Raw genomic sequence first — 13,189 nt, 5'->3', positions numbered from 1 at the left:
CCTCCATCCTGAGTCATCTAGTATAAACTCAGGTGTGATCCAAGGGCCACACCAGGAATATTAAAGATGCTCCTATCGCTGAGAAATTCCAAGGAGTTAGAGGTTCTCTTCAGGAACCAGGGACTAAGACCAGAGAAATTCTTTATTATATAACAGTCACTCTGGTGTCTTCTCATCCTGTGTACTTGGCCTAAGGTGCTTCTCTATCCACTGACCACTGGCCTGTGCCTTCTGCTCAGCCTTGGTGGAGCCATCTCTGGAGCCCAGAGCTATAGGAGGCGATTCTCTCCTGGTGTTTATTCTGCAGATCTTAGGTAGCTTTTGTGAGCTTCTGTGTGGGACCTTCGCCCTGCTCCCTTCTCTGTCCTGTGGAACTTGACATGAATTGATTTGGGTTTGGTGCTTCCCCGTAAAATCCTGTGACTTCTTCTCCTTCAGTGACGATGTGTCAGGAAGGTGCCACCAGCTTACTCTGAAGGGTGTTTTCTCTCTCAACGCTGGCTGCTTAGTCAGTTTAGGTGTTTGCTTCTTTGATTTGGGCAACATGGCTATTTTTCCCCCCTTCCTCTTCCTCTTCTCAGGTGGAGAGAGGAATTCCACATCTCTGGTGCATTTGGTCTGGAACCTCTCAGATATAAGCCTAGCTCATAGTAAGTGCAGGTGTCCTGGCTTATAGAAAGTACTAAATAAAGGCAAATGTTTAGAATCTCAGAATACTTTGTTGTTTTCAAGGATGTTGAAGTCTGTGTATTTCAAAAGCTGCACATGGCATTCATCCTCTGTGAGGAATGCTGCCTTGTTTGATTGTCAGGTTAATTTCTGCAGCGTTCTGAGCCCACTCCCTGGATCAGAGTTTTCAGCGTTACAGGCTGCCCAGGGCACTCCTGCCACAGCTGCAGGGCTCCGAGGATGCGAGCATCTAATGACATCTGAGAAAACAGAAGTGGCTCCAAGAGGCACCCAAGCAGATCCTCAGGGGCAGGACTTGTTGGGATGTTTAGAATTACCCTCAGTGTGCACAAATATGAGAAGAGTTAAATGGAGCTACGCAGGGTGATGCTTGGGGTTTAAGTGGTCTCGAGGTACAGCCATGAGGAGCTGGGGTCCAAGCTGGGAACTGGTGATTGGGCAGTTCTTAACAGACAGGACAAACAAAGCCACAGAGAGTGGTGTGTTCCTTGCAGCCTGGCCTGTTGGAGCGATGACGTTTGTTGGGCTGGATTGGAAGGGCTTTTATTTAACAAGAGGCCTTGAATGCCAGGTGACCTGGTGCCACTGCTACTAGTTACTGGCCAAAGGGGCACTTTGGGAGGCCTAGTCCCCTAACCTTAAGTCTGCAAACATTTTGGTAAAAGCCCATTAGTTAAAAAAAAAAGCCCACTGCTCTCACCTCCTTTCCTCCCTCCCTCTCTCGCTGCTTCCTTTCTGTGAAGTAGAGCCTCTTGTGAAGCTGCACAGACTGGCTTGACTCTCCTTTTCTAAAGGAAGGACGAGGTCAGCCCTCAGCAGAGTAAATATTCAACCTTGGGCTGTGGCTGCGATGCCCATCTTCCTGTGGTGAGTGCCTCCTGGCCTGGTGTCTCTGGAGGCTGCCGCAGCCCGCACCGGCAGCTGGCTCCCCTCCCAGCCAGGTCACCGTGCCCCTGGACTGCACGTCCGGGGCAGAAACGCTCTTTCTGCTCGGTTCTGCCTTTGGCTTAATAGTTGCATAGTTCCTCTGATGTTTCTTCCTATTTTTCTCTTTCTCATGTGTGAGAGGGCAGGCTGGGCTGGTGAAGTGGTGAAGTGATGGGTGTCAAGCCACTGACCCCTACCTTTTTGGCTCCCATTTCCTCATCCCCTCTCCCTGCACTTTCATTCTAGAGCAGTGCTTCTCAAACTTTCGTGTATAAATGAAGAACCTGGGCTCTTGTTAAAACACAGATTCTGACTCAGTGGGTCTGGGTGGGGCCTGCGATTCCGCATTTCTAACATGCTCCCGTGGGATGCTGATGCTGCTGGTCCATGGACCACACTTTGAGCTGCAAGGATCTAGATGCGTGGTTCTGAGGGTGTGGTCCCGGGACTGGCAGCGTCAGCATAACCTGGGTACTGCTTAGATATGCAGATTCTCAGACCCCACTCCAGACCTGCTGAGTCAAAAACTCTGGGTGGGGCCCAGCAATCTGTTTTAATAAGCCCTCCAGGGGATTCTGATGTACAGGCTCACGGTTGAAATCTCTAGTCGGTGGTTCTCGGCCCTACCTGCACGTTGGGATCACCAGGAGAGCTTTGAAAGCCTACAATTCTGGTTTAATTGGTTTGAATGAGGGCCAGGCATTTTAAAAATTTTTCTTCTTTTGTTTGCAGCTTTTTATTTTGAAATAACTTTAGATTTACAGTAGAATTGCAAAGATTGCAATTGCACAGAGTCCCCACATACCCTTCACCTAGCTTTCTCTAATGTTAACGTCTTACATAACTGTGGTACCTTTATTAATGCTAAGGAATTAACATTAGTATGGTACTATTACAGTACTGTAATACAGTGAATTGTACATTACTAGTACAGTACTAAACTATTGAGATTTCACCAGTTTTCCCACTACTGTCCTCTCTGTGTTCCAGGATCCAATCCAGGATACCACATTGCACTCAGTTGTTATGACTTCTTAGTCTCCTCTGCTCTGTGACAGGTCCTCAGACTGCCCTGGTTTTTCATGACCTTGACACTTTGGAAGAGCACTGGTCAGGTATTTTGTAGAACGTCTCTCGGTTTTTGGTGGTCTAGTGGTTAAGATTTGGCGCTCTCACCCCCTCGGTCCAGGTTCGTTTCCCGGTAAAGGAACCACACCATCTGTCTGTCGGTTGTCATACTGTGGCGGCTGCGTGTTGCTGTGATGCTGAAAGCTATGCCACTGGTATTTCAAATGCCAGCAGGGTCACCCATGGTGGACAGGTTTCAGCAGAGCTTCCAGACTAAGACAGACTAAGAGGAAGGACTTGGCCACCCACTTCCGAAAAAACTGGCCATGCAAACCCTATGAACAGCAGCTGAGCATTGTCTGGTATGACGCTGGAAGGTGAGAGGATGGCGCAAAAAGACTGGGCAGAGTTCCGCTCTGCTGTCCACAGGGTCACTAGGAGTCAGAATCGATTTGATGGCGCTAACAACAACAACTCTCAGTTTGGTTTTCTTGTGATTAGACTGGGGTTATGGGTTTTGGGGGAGAATACCATAGAGGTGAAGTGCCCCTCTCATCACGTCATATCTGGGGAGACATGATATCAACATGACTTAGTGTTTTTGTCTTTTTTTTTTGTATGTGAGGAAGATTAGCCCTGAGCTAACATCTGTTGCCAAGCCTCCTCTTTTTGCTGAGGAAGATTGGCCCTGTGCTAACATCCGTGCCCATCTTCCTCTGCTTTATCTGTGGGACGCCTGTCACAGCATGGCTTGATAAGCAGTGCGTAGGTCCTCGCCCGCGAACCCTGGGCTGCCGAAGTGGAGCGCGCGAACTTAACCACTGTGCCACCAGGCTGGCCCCCGTGTTTTTGTCTTTTAAAGCTCCCCAGCCAGGGTTGGGATCCCTGCTTTAGGCTCACACATGTCCCAGGTATCTTCTGGAGAGGGAAAAATGCAGTTTATGAACTCTTCTGCGTGTGGGCATTAGGCACAGCCTCTTTGAGGATAGGGAGGCCTGGCTATTTCCTAAACTAAAAAAATGTAGATATACCAACACAAGGTAATAAAAATGGCAGGGTAGTGTAGTTTTAATGTTTACATTTACCACAAATTAACTCTTTAAGCACACACACAAATGTCATGACAAACGGATGTAACATCAGGAGCATGAGCATCAAGCCCATCCCCTAAAAGAGAGGCCTGGCTCTAGGGATTGTGTTTTTTAGGTGTATCTGCAATTCTAGAAACAGGAATCACCCATAGGGGGTTGGCAGGGAGCCCTCTGGTCAGTCACCCCTGAGCGGTGGACTTGGAGCCCTCTGCACCAGCCTGACCGGGCAGCCACCTCCCGGAGCCCAGAGAGGTAAAGTCGGAGTCCCACCTGGGCTGGTGGTCGACCATTTCAAGCCGTGACCCCTGGCCCCTGGCCCTGAATGGTGCAAGTTGGTGGTGCCTTTTCTCTAGGCGAGTGATAACAGAGAGGGCAGCTTGTGGGGATGGAGTGTCAGCAGCACGGACTTGCCTCTTTCCGAGGCTGACTCTGGTGGGGACATGAAGTCCTTCTAGGCTCCCCAGGCTGGTGAAGTGGGGTCAGAAGTCAGGGGCTCTGGCTGTTCCCGGCCCTCTTGGAGCGGCCAGGGCTGTGTGTAGTTGGTGGGGTGGGGGTGGTCTCCTTCTCTGGCCCCTGGGGGCTGGCTCCTTTTTGGGCCAAATGTAAGCATATGTGCATCAGAGTATCCACAAATATCTGTGGACAGGGGCTGCCCCCATCACTGAGGCAGGCAGCGTAGGGTCGTATTTAAGGGCCTGGCCTCTAGAGTTGGCCTGAGTTCAAATCCTGTTGCCCTCAGGGTTCTGTGTGATCTTGGGCAAGTAACCCAGTCTCTCTGGGCCTCACTTCCTCAATTTGAAAAGTGAGGATAATAGTACATAGGGTCATTGGGAAGATCAAGTTAGATAATATATGCAATGTACTTACAGAAGTGCTTGGAGAAGAGAAACCATGGTAAGTGTTCAATAAATAGTGTTTATTTTTATGATTAGCCCCTGTGACACACACTATTCCCAACCCCCTAGCTCTTGCCTGCCCTCTACTTGAGAGGCTGAAAAAGTGAGGTCTTCCTTTCCCAGCCTCCCTTGCAGCTAGAGGTAGCACATGATGTGAGAAGTGAAGGGGAATGTTATGGGGGCTTTTGGGGAGTTTTTCTTTAGAAATTGATAAGGGTATAGGTTGTTAGTGTTGCCTCTCCCTCTTCCTTCTTGCAAGGGAGGCTGGTGTGTGGTTTTGGATGTCTGGAACTATAGCAGCCATTTTGTGACTTTGAGGCAATAAGCACAACATGATGTTTGGGCACCTAGCATCCCCTGCTGGATGTTGGGAAGCCCCCCTCCGAGGCATTTATGGGTGTTGAAATGAATGACACACAGCCATCAATGGCTGTGAAATAAAGTTTATTACTCACATAGTAACTAGCAAAAGGATTCCCCGAGGAGAAGGGCTTAGGTTTGGTCTGGAGTGAAATGTGAATGAGGCATTGGGAGGTGGCTCTGGTTTATATTGTGATTGGGGGGGTGAGACCAAGATGAGCGCTCCCATGTGTGGGCCAGGGTTTGCATGGTTAGAACTTCTCCACCAGCGCCAAGGGAGGGAGCCCTTGGGCTTTCTTATTGGCTTGCCCAGACTTGGGGCACAAGAAAAAGGGGAGGGGCAGGGCTTGAAAGCTGTCGGCAGTCAACATCAAAAATGGAGTCAGACTCTGTATCGCCCATGAAAATCCAGCAGGCTGGGGATAGCTCACCAGAAAGATGGAAGGCTCCTGGGTCTTGGATGAGCCCCCTGCTGAGTGGTGAGTGTAGCCATGGGCTATTTGCGAGACTAGATATATGATAAATATTTGTTGAAGAAATGAATGTGAATGGGGTGCTTTTAGAGCAGGGGAGGCTTTCTCCGAGTGCTCTTTAATCAAATGCTCCCGACACCCGCGGCCTGAAGGAAGTGGTCAGGAGCCCCATGTCAGGTCACAACACAAATTTGTTATTTTAGGTTAGAAGTCCAAAAATAAAGGTATCAGACAGGCTGCATTCTTTCTGAGAGCTCTAGGGGAGGATCATTTTCCAGTTTCTAGAGACTGCCTGCATTCCTTGGCTCCTGGCTCTATCACATCTACCTCTGCTTCCTTTTCATCGCCCCTTCTCTGACTCTAACCCTCCTGCCTGGCTCTTATAAGCACCTGGGATTACTTTGGATCTACCTAGATAATCCAGGAAGCTCTCTCCATCTCAAGAGGCTTAACTTAATCACTTCTGCAAATAATCCTTTGACCACCATGTAAGGTAACATTTACAGGTTCCTGGGAATAGGAAGTGGACATCTTTTTTTTTTTTTTTTTTTTTTGTGAGGAGATCAGCCCTGTGCTAACATCTGCCAATCCTCTTCTTTTTTTGCTGAGGAAGACTGGCCCTGGGCTAACATCCATGCCCATCTTCCTCTACTTTACATGGGACGCTGCCACAGCAAGGCTTGACAAGCAGTGTGTGCGTGCGCATCTGGATCCAAACCGTTGAACCCCGGGCCACCGCAGTGGAGCGTGCACACTTAACGGTTTGGGAGGGGTGAGCACTATTCTATCTACCACACCATCAAATCCTGTGGTGAGCTTGGGAATGCTGAGGTAGGCTTTGTTCTAGGTAGAAGACTTAGCTATCAATAAATGATAAAATAATAGCAATAAAAATAATAGGAATAGCTAATACTTACTGAGCACTGACCATGTGCTAGCCTCTTTGCATGGATTCAGTTTCACTTAATTCATGTGACAACCCTATGAGGTCTAAGGGCACTATGATCCCCTTTGTACAGGTGAGTAAACTGAGGCACAGAGGGCTTAGGTTGCTTGCTGGAGGCACACGGGCCGTGAATGGTGGAGCCAGGCTTTGAACCAAGGTGGTCTGCGGGCAGAGCTTGGGCTCTCAACCCCTGACTTTCCATTTCCCTCCTTGAGAGTGGACCGCTGCCCCTGGGCCTACTGGAGGTTGGACCCTCCGCACCTTCTCACAGCCTCCTTGGTCTGGAGCTGGGGGTTTTTGCAGTGGTGGGCCTCTGTGCCTCCTGCAGTGGGTGCAGCTGGGTAGGGGCACCCCTTGAACACATCTCTCAGCAGAGGGTGGGCCTGTATAGCCCAGAGCTTACCCGGCCAGCGGCGCCTTGGACACCAAACCCCTTAGGGTCATCTGGATGCTGGGATACACCCTCTTCTAGGGAGATCCTTGTAGGGGAGTTAACATTGGCAGAGACTTGATTTTGCCCCATAGTAGGTAGGTCTATAGAGGGGCTTCTGCCTTTTTACTTCTTCTCCCTCCCAAGTATGCAAGGAGAAGTGACAAGACTGTGAGGGAATTTAGGAGACAAACCATAAACACTCAGGACTTTTTAAAAATTTTTTTTTGAGTAAGATCAGCCCTGAGCTAACATCCATGCCAATCCTCCTCTTTTTGCTGAGGAAGACCGGCCCTGAGCTAACATCTATTGCCAATCATCCTTTTTTTCCCCTTTTTCGCCCCAAGTCCCCAGTAGATAGTTGTATGTCATAGTTGCACACCCTTCTAGTTGCTGTATGTGGGACGGGGCTTCAGCATGGCCGGACAAGTGGTGCATCAGTGCGTGCCCGGGATCCAAACCCGGGCCGCCAGTAGCAGAGCGCCCACACTTAACCGCTAAGCCACGGGGCCGGCCCCGTCAGGGCATTTTAATGAGCTGATTAGAAGTGAGTTCTGACTTGTAGCACTTTATGTCCTTAATAATCTGACAGCAGGATGTGTCTGGAGTACACTCTGATCTTTTTGCTACCTTTGGCCTGGACCGGGTTCTCTGACCAGGGGCCAGGGTCGCCCACACTGGGCCAGGCAGCTGGAGGTCAGATCCAGTGTCCCAGTTCTGCTGTCACTGGACCAGTTGCTTTGGTCTCTGAGCCTGCTTCCCCTGCTGTGAAATGGGGTGGTTGTTCGTGGGTTGCTCTTCTCAGAGGGCTGTGGAGAACGTGAATAGACAGTGCCAGTGCAAGTGACAAGGAAAAGCAGCACTAAAAACTGACAGATACGCAGTGTGCGACTGGACAGTTCATCTCCTCAGCATCCCTTGCAGCTTTAACAGAACTCCCTTCTCCTGCAGGGACATTCCTGGAAGTGTGTGGATTCAGCATCTCCCACAGGCCATGGGGGTAGACAGATGGCCACCTCTCTGGCCACAGAGGTTGGTTCTGATGTGGGCTCATGACCCCAACCACCTTCCCGTGACTTTCAGCTAGGGCTATGGAGAATGACTGCATTTTCTTTGGTTGCTAAGCTCCAGTGGCTATCTTGCCTGCCTCATCCTTTGAATCCCTGGATCCAGCCATTCCTGCAGGCCAGATCCATCCTTGATTTTTCAGTTGCATGAGCCAATTAATCTGTCTCCCACTTTTTTGTGTAAGTTACTTTAAATTGGGTATCTGATTTTTTTTGTGTGTGTGTGAGGAGATCAGTCCTATGCTAACATCTGCCAATCCTCCTCCTTTTCTTTTTGCTGAGGAAGACTGGCCCTGGGCTCACATCATGCCCATCTTCCTCCACTTTATATGGATGCCGCTACAGCATGGCTTGCCAAGTGGTGCGTCGGTGCGCGCCCGGGATCCGAACCTGCGAACCCTGGGCTGCCACAGCGGAGTGCACACACTTAACCACTTGCGCCACCAGGCCAGCCCCTGGGTATCTGATTTTTAACCAAGAGAGTCCTTATCATTGCAGCTATTATCTTTAAGGGCCCTGGACCCATGTTTGGAGGATGTGCAGAGCCTAGAGGAAATCTAGAGGAGAATGACAGAGATGTCTACAGGGACAGACGATAAAGAGACGATTATAGACTGGCACTCTCCAGAGAGCTGAACAAGTACAAACAGGGTTAAATTACGATATGTTCTTATTGTTATTGTTGTTGTTGGGACAATGAGAGTAAAGGCTCCTGGTTGGTTACTTTATATGCCATTTTCTGGTCAAGATCAACACAAAGGCCCATGCCATCTGGCTGGATGCCAGTTGTCTGGATATGCTTTTTATAATAGTCGTACCTGTTTTCTAATGACCCATAGGGTACTTAGAAACTGGCTATTTGGCTGAAATAGGCTTAATTTCTCTTATTGATTCTGCTGGTTGCTGTCCACACAGGTCACCCCCAGAGAGCCGGCGGGAGCTCTTTCTTTAATCACAGTATTAGTCTGATAGAGACATCCCTGGGAGCGTTTAAGGTAAAGACAGTCTCACATAGCTGCTCCCCATTGGCCTGAGAGCTGGGCTGGCCAGTTCACAGAACCCATGTTTAACCAGGGACGAGTTCGGGCACTGGACTGTGTGTGCGGAAGCTTCTCTCTCCGCTCTGCTCTCCCTGATTTCGCACGTCTGGTTGAGTGAGATGAGAGCTCCCACAGGCTGCTCACCTCTCTCTCCCTGTCTGGGTTGTGAGATTCCTAAATGGGCTGATCTTGATGTTTTACAGACACCAGGCTCACCCTGTCTCCATGGCCTTGCTCTCCTGGTTCGCTTTGCCTAGCTCTGCTTTTCCTTATATCAAGCCCTCTGCTTTCTACATACGTGACACCTCTCAAGTCCTGCCTTCTGTAGGGGGCCTCCCAAGACCACTGTCCTTGTGGATCTGCGTCCTCCTCCTCCCAGTTCTCCTGATCCTTCTCTCCACTCCCACCGTCCACACTCAATTGTCTCCCTGCCCTGTGCATCCGTGGATGGCAAGGAACTTCTTTGTCTCTTGCACGCTCTTGATACCAGGACAGTGGAGGCCATAGTAGGCCTTTCATTGGCCATCATGTGGCCACTTACACATTCATCAGTTCATATGTGTAGCATGCATTCCTTCAATACCCATTTATTGGGGAGGGGAGTGGAGAGACAAGATGCATTGGACATGATACCTGCCTTCAAGGAACTGTGGTCTCTCTGACAAAAGGAGTTGGCTTTGGGTAAGGAGGGAGGCTACCGCTGGTGGGAACAGTGGAGATCTGGGAGTCTGTGGTCTGGGCGGAGAGAAATGGATTTAAACAACTCTTAGGGACCAGTGATGCCAGTCAGCAGCTCCACCTGAAAGCAAGATTTGGTGAGACTATCTCTATGTTTCTCTTTTGGGCCAGTATTTCCCCAAATTTCATTTTGAGCAAGGGGCTTGCATTGACTGTCTCGGTGGATGGCACCACCAGCAGTCAGCCAGGTCTAAAAGGCAGGAGTCAATCTTTACCCCTCCTTGACCTTCATAGCACCCCCGTCCCCCAATAGACTCTACCTCCTTGTGTGTCTTATATCCCCCAGCTCTCCTCTACCCCTCTGCCACCACCATCCTGGTTCAGATCCGTCCCCTCACTGGTCTCCTTGCCGCCTACCTTGTCCCACCAAACTGCCTCTTATTCAGTTCATCTAAAGCCTACCTGCCCACAGTCACATTGCCAAAAACCTATTTGCCCAAGGATCAATTCTTCCAAATACTAGTTTGCCTCGAATTAAGTATTCTTGAATGTTTTCAGATGCATTTGACCTTCCTATTATTTCTTGCCTTTTTGTTCATTTTAAAACCAATTCATGCAAGAGCATTTGACCTAATTTTGTATTTCTAATAAGTATTTATTAAACAGGCAGCTTTTTTGAATGATTATTTTATATTCTTATAAATATCTTTTTCTAGATTACCTCCTTTCATTAACTTTAAAGATAACCAATATTTAGCTATTTTGTCTAAAGAAACTTTCCTCAAAATATAGCTGTCCTAGCAAGAAATATTCGAGGCATTAATTACAATCAATTGTTATGCACTGTATCATCTTGATGTAACTATGGGTACATCAATTTCAAATGGAAAGTGGTGGGTATTAATGCTGAGTTTTGTGTGATGCATATTATTTTATGAATTAGGGAGTATGACAGGTTTGCTAAATCTCCCAACTGCCAATGACTGGTATATAGTATGTGCTCAACTGATGTGTACTGAGTGAGTGGGTGAGATTCTGAGATGAGGTCCTAGGAATAAGGCTTGTAGCAAAGCAGTTTATCTCACTATTGAACTGTGTCAACCAACAGGAAGGAGACATTTGCCTCAAATTTTAAACAAAGAATCCATTGGAATGAAATAGACTGTCATTGGTAAAACTAATGAGTTTTTAACCTAAGAAAGTGGATTGGATTTGTCTGGGGTTCTAAAACGGATATGGCAAATAGCTGGCATGGTGCTGCCACCTCCTACCATGGGCGATGCCAACTCTACAAATTGATCACTGCGTCCTTTTGGATGGAGCTGGGATATGACTCCAGAAGCCTTCTTAACATAGCACACCAGTCAACTGCTATTGATTGAGCGGTGTTGGCATGTAGTGCCCAATTGCTGTTTTTGCTCTCAAAATAGGATCCTTTCTTTACCTGGGATAGTTTCAGGGCTCTCATAAATGAAGGTAGGAGGATGGACAAGTTAACTTCTCCACAATGACAGAACATTCCTAGGGGAGGAGACATCTTGGGCTCATTTGGGCAGATTAAGTTAAAGGCATTGAGATGTCATTCCCTAGCTTAGAGGATTTCATGGACAGTGTGGGACTGTGTTTTCTCTTGCAGGGAGTTTGATTTTCTGGGGCGTGGGGAGCCATCCTGAGTCCATGCACTGGAACCAGAGGAGTTCTGAGCAAGAGCCGCCTCTCCTCCCCAGTGTTTGGTGGGGGAAGCTGCAGCGTGGAGCGAGGAGGGATGCTTGATGGGAGTCCAGAGACCTGCGGGTGCCGACCAGCTGGGCACTTTGGGCGAATCTCCTCCTCCCCCACCCTCTGATTTCTCACCTGCAAGTTGAGGAGGTTGGGTTCAATCGGTGGTTCTCTAAATCAGTAGTGCTACTGTGCCCCAGGCACTTTCTGGAAATGTGTGGGGACATTTTAGTTATCACAGTGACTGGAGGATTGCTACTGGCATCCAGGGGGTGGGGTCAGGGATGCCAGATACCTTCCTATGAGCAGGACAGCCTCACTCAACAGAGAATTTTCCTGTGACCTATGTGATTTCCAGGTGTCCCACAAGATGTTTGTGTGGTGAAAATCCTGTTTATAATAAACTGAATCTGCGACCTAACTCTGTTTTACATGTAAAGGCAAAATATTTTTTTGTATGGTTTTAATACCTGTTGAATTTTCCAGGAATGCAGTTACCATGAAAGTTGAGGGTTGGTTTGTTTCTTTAGAAATTATTGTTCGGGGCTGGTCCTGTGGCTTAGCAGTTAAGTGCGCGTGCTCTGCTACTGGCGGCCTGGGTTTGGATCCCGGGCACGCACTGACGCACTGCTTCTCCCGCCATGCTGAGGCGGCGTCCCACGTACAGCAACTAGAAGGATGTGCAGCTATGACATACAACTATCTACTGGGGCTTTGGGGGAAAAAAAAGAAAAGGAGGAGGATTGGCAATAGATGTTAGCTCAGAGCTGGTTTTCCTCAGCAAGAAGAGGAGGATTAGCATGGATGTTAGCTCAGGGCTGATCTTCCTCACAAAAAATAAATAAATAAATAAATAGAAATTATCATTCACCATTTTGGAAAAGCACAAAACCCCTTGCATTGCAGAGCCTATGCAACCCACCTGTATCAATGTGACTTTTCAAAATTATGTAGGTAGATTTTATATCTATATAAAATTATGCAGGTAGATTATAGTTTCTATGGATTTTTTTTTCAAGACATTACGGGGGCAGTATAAAATATTTGTTGTAAAAGGTGTTTTAGGTCTGATTGGACTAAAACCCACTGGTCTAAGATCCCCAACGACCCTTTTTTAGCCCCAATAGTCTATGAGAGTCTAGAGGAGACTCAGATGGCATGAAGAATGGAAAACATACAGCAGTAGAAGTGGGTCAAAGTCCCTAAATTGAGTAGAATCCACTGCTGAGAGTGCCCACTACTGCAGAACCCCTTTACTGTAGAGAAGTCCTGGATTTTGAACTCTGTGTCCAAACGAGATTCAGAATCAGAACCCCCGAGTTATGCAGCTGTGTGACTTTTATTGTTGGCAAGGGATCCAACTCAATGTGTGCTTACTGGACACAGAAGCTTTACTCAGAACTCCTTTCCTTCTATCTGTAATCCTTCCTCATGCCCTGTTTTCATGATGTAATTTTAGGAGAATTAAACTTGAACAGCCCAAAATTATATAATTAATTACATTCAGCTTCAGTTACCATCACTAATTGATCCAAGCTTGCTAGCACAACACTTTGATTATTTGGCACACAATTATTGAGCGCCTACTTTGTACTGGGAATAAAGTAGGAAATGGCAATTTCTCCTGAGGCGGGAGGAAGGAAGGGGGTTAGGGTTGTCAAGAAAGGCCTCCTAGGGACAAGGGGTAGTAGTCAAGAGTTTGGTGGGGAAGTGGCAGGTGGGTAAGTCCCGCTGGCCTTCTAGGTCAACTGAACATGTGTATGCTAAAAAAATCTCACGTGGGCCACACTCTGGGATCAGGCAG

Source organism: Ceratotherium simum, chromosome 24 (genome assembly GCF_057802395.1).
Source record: "Ceratotherium simum simum isolate JZ-2026a chromosome 24, ASM5780239v1, whole genome shotgun sequence".
NCBI classification, from domain to species: domain Eukaryota; kingdom Metazoa; phylum Chordata; class Mammalia; order Perissodactyla; family Rhinocerotidae; genus Ceratotherium; species Ceratotherium simum.
Note: the sequence above shows the minus strand (reverse complement) of the source record.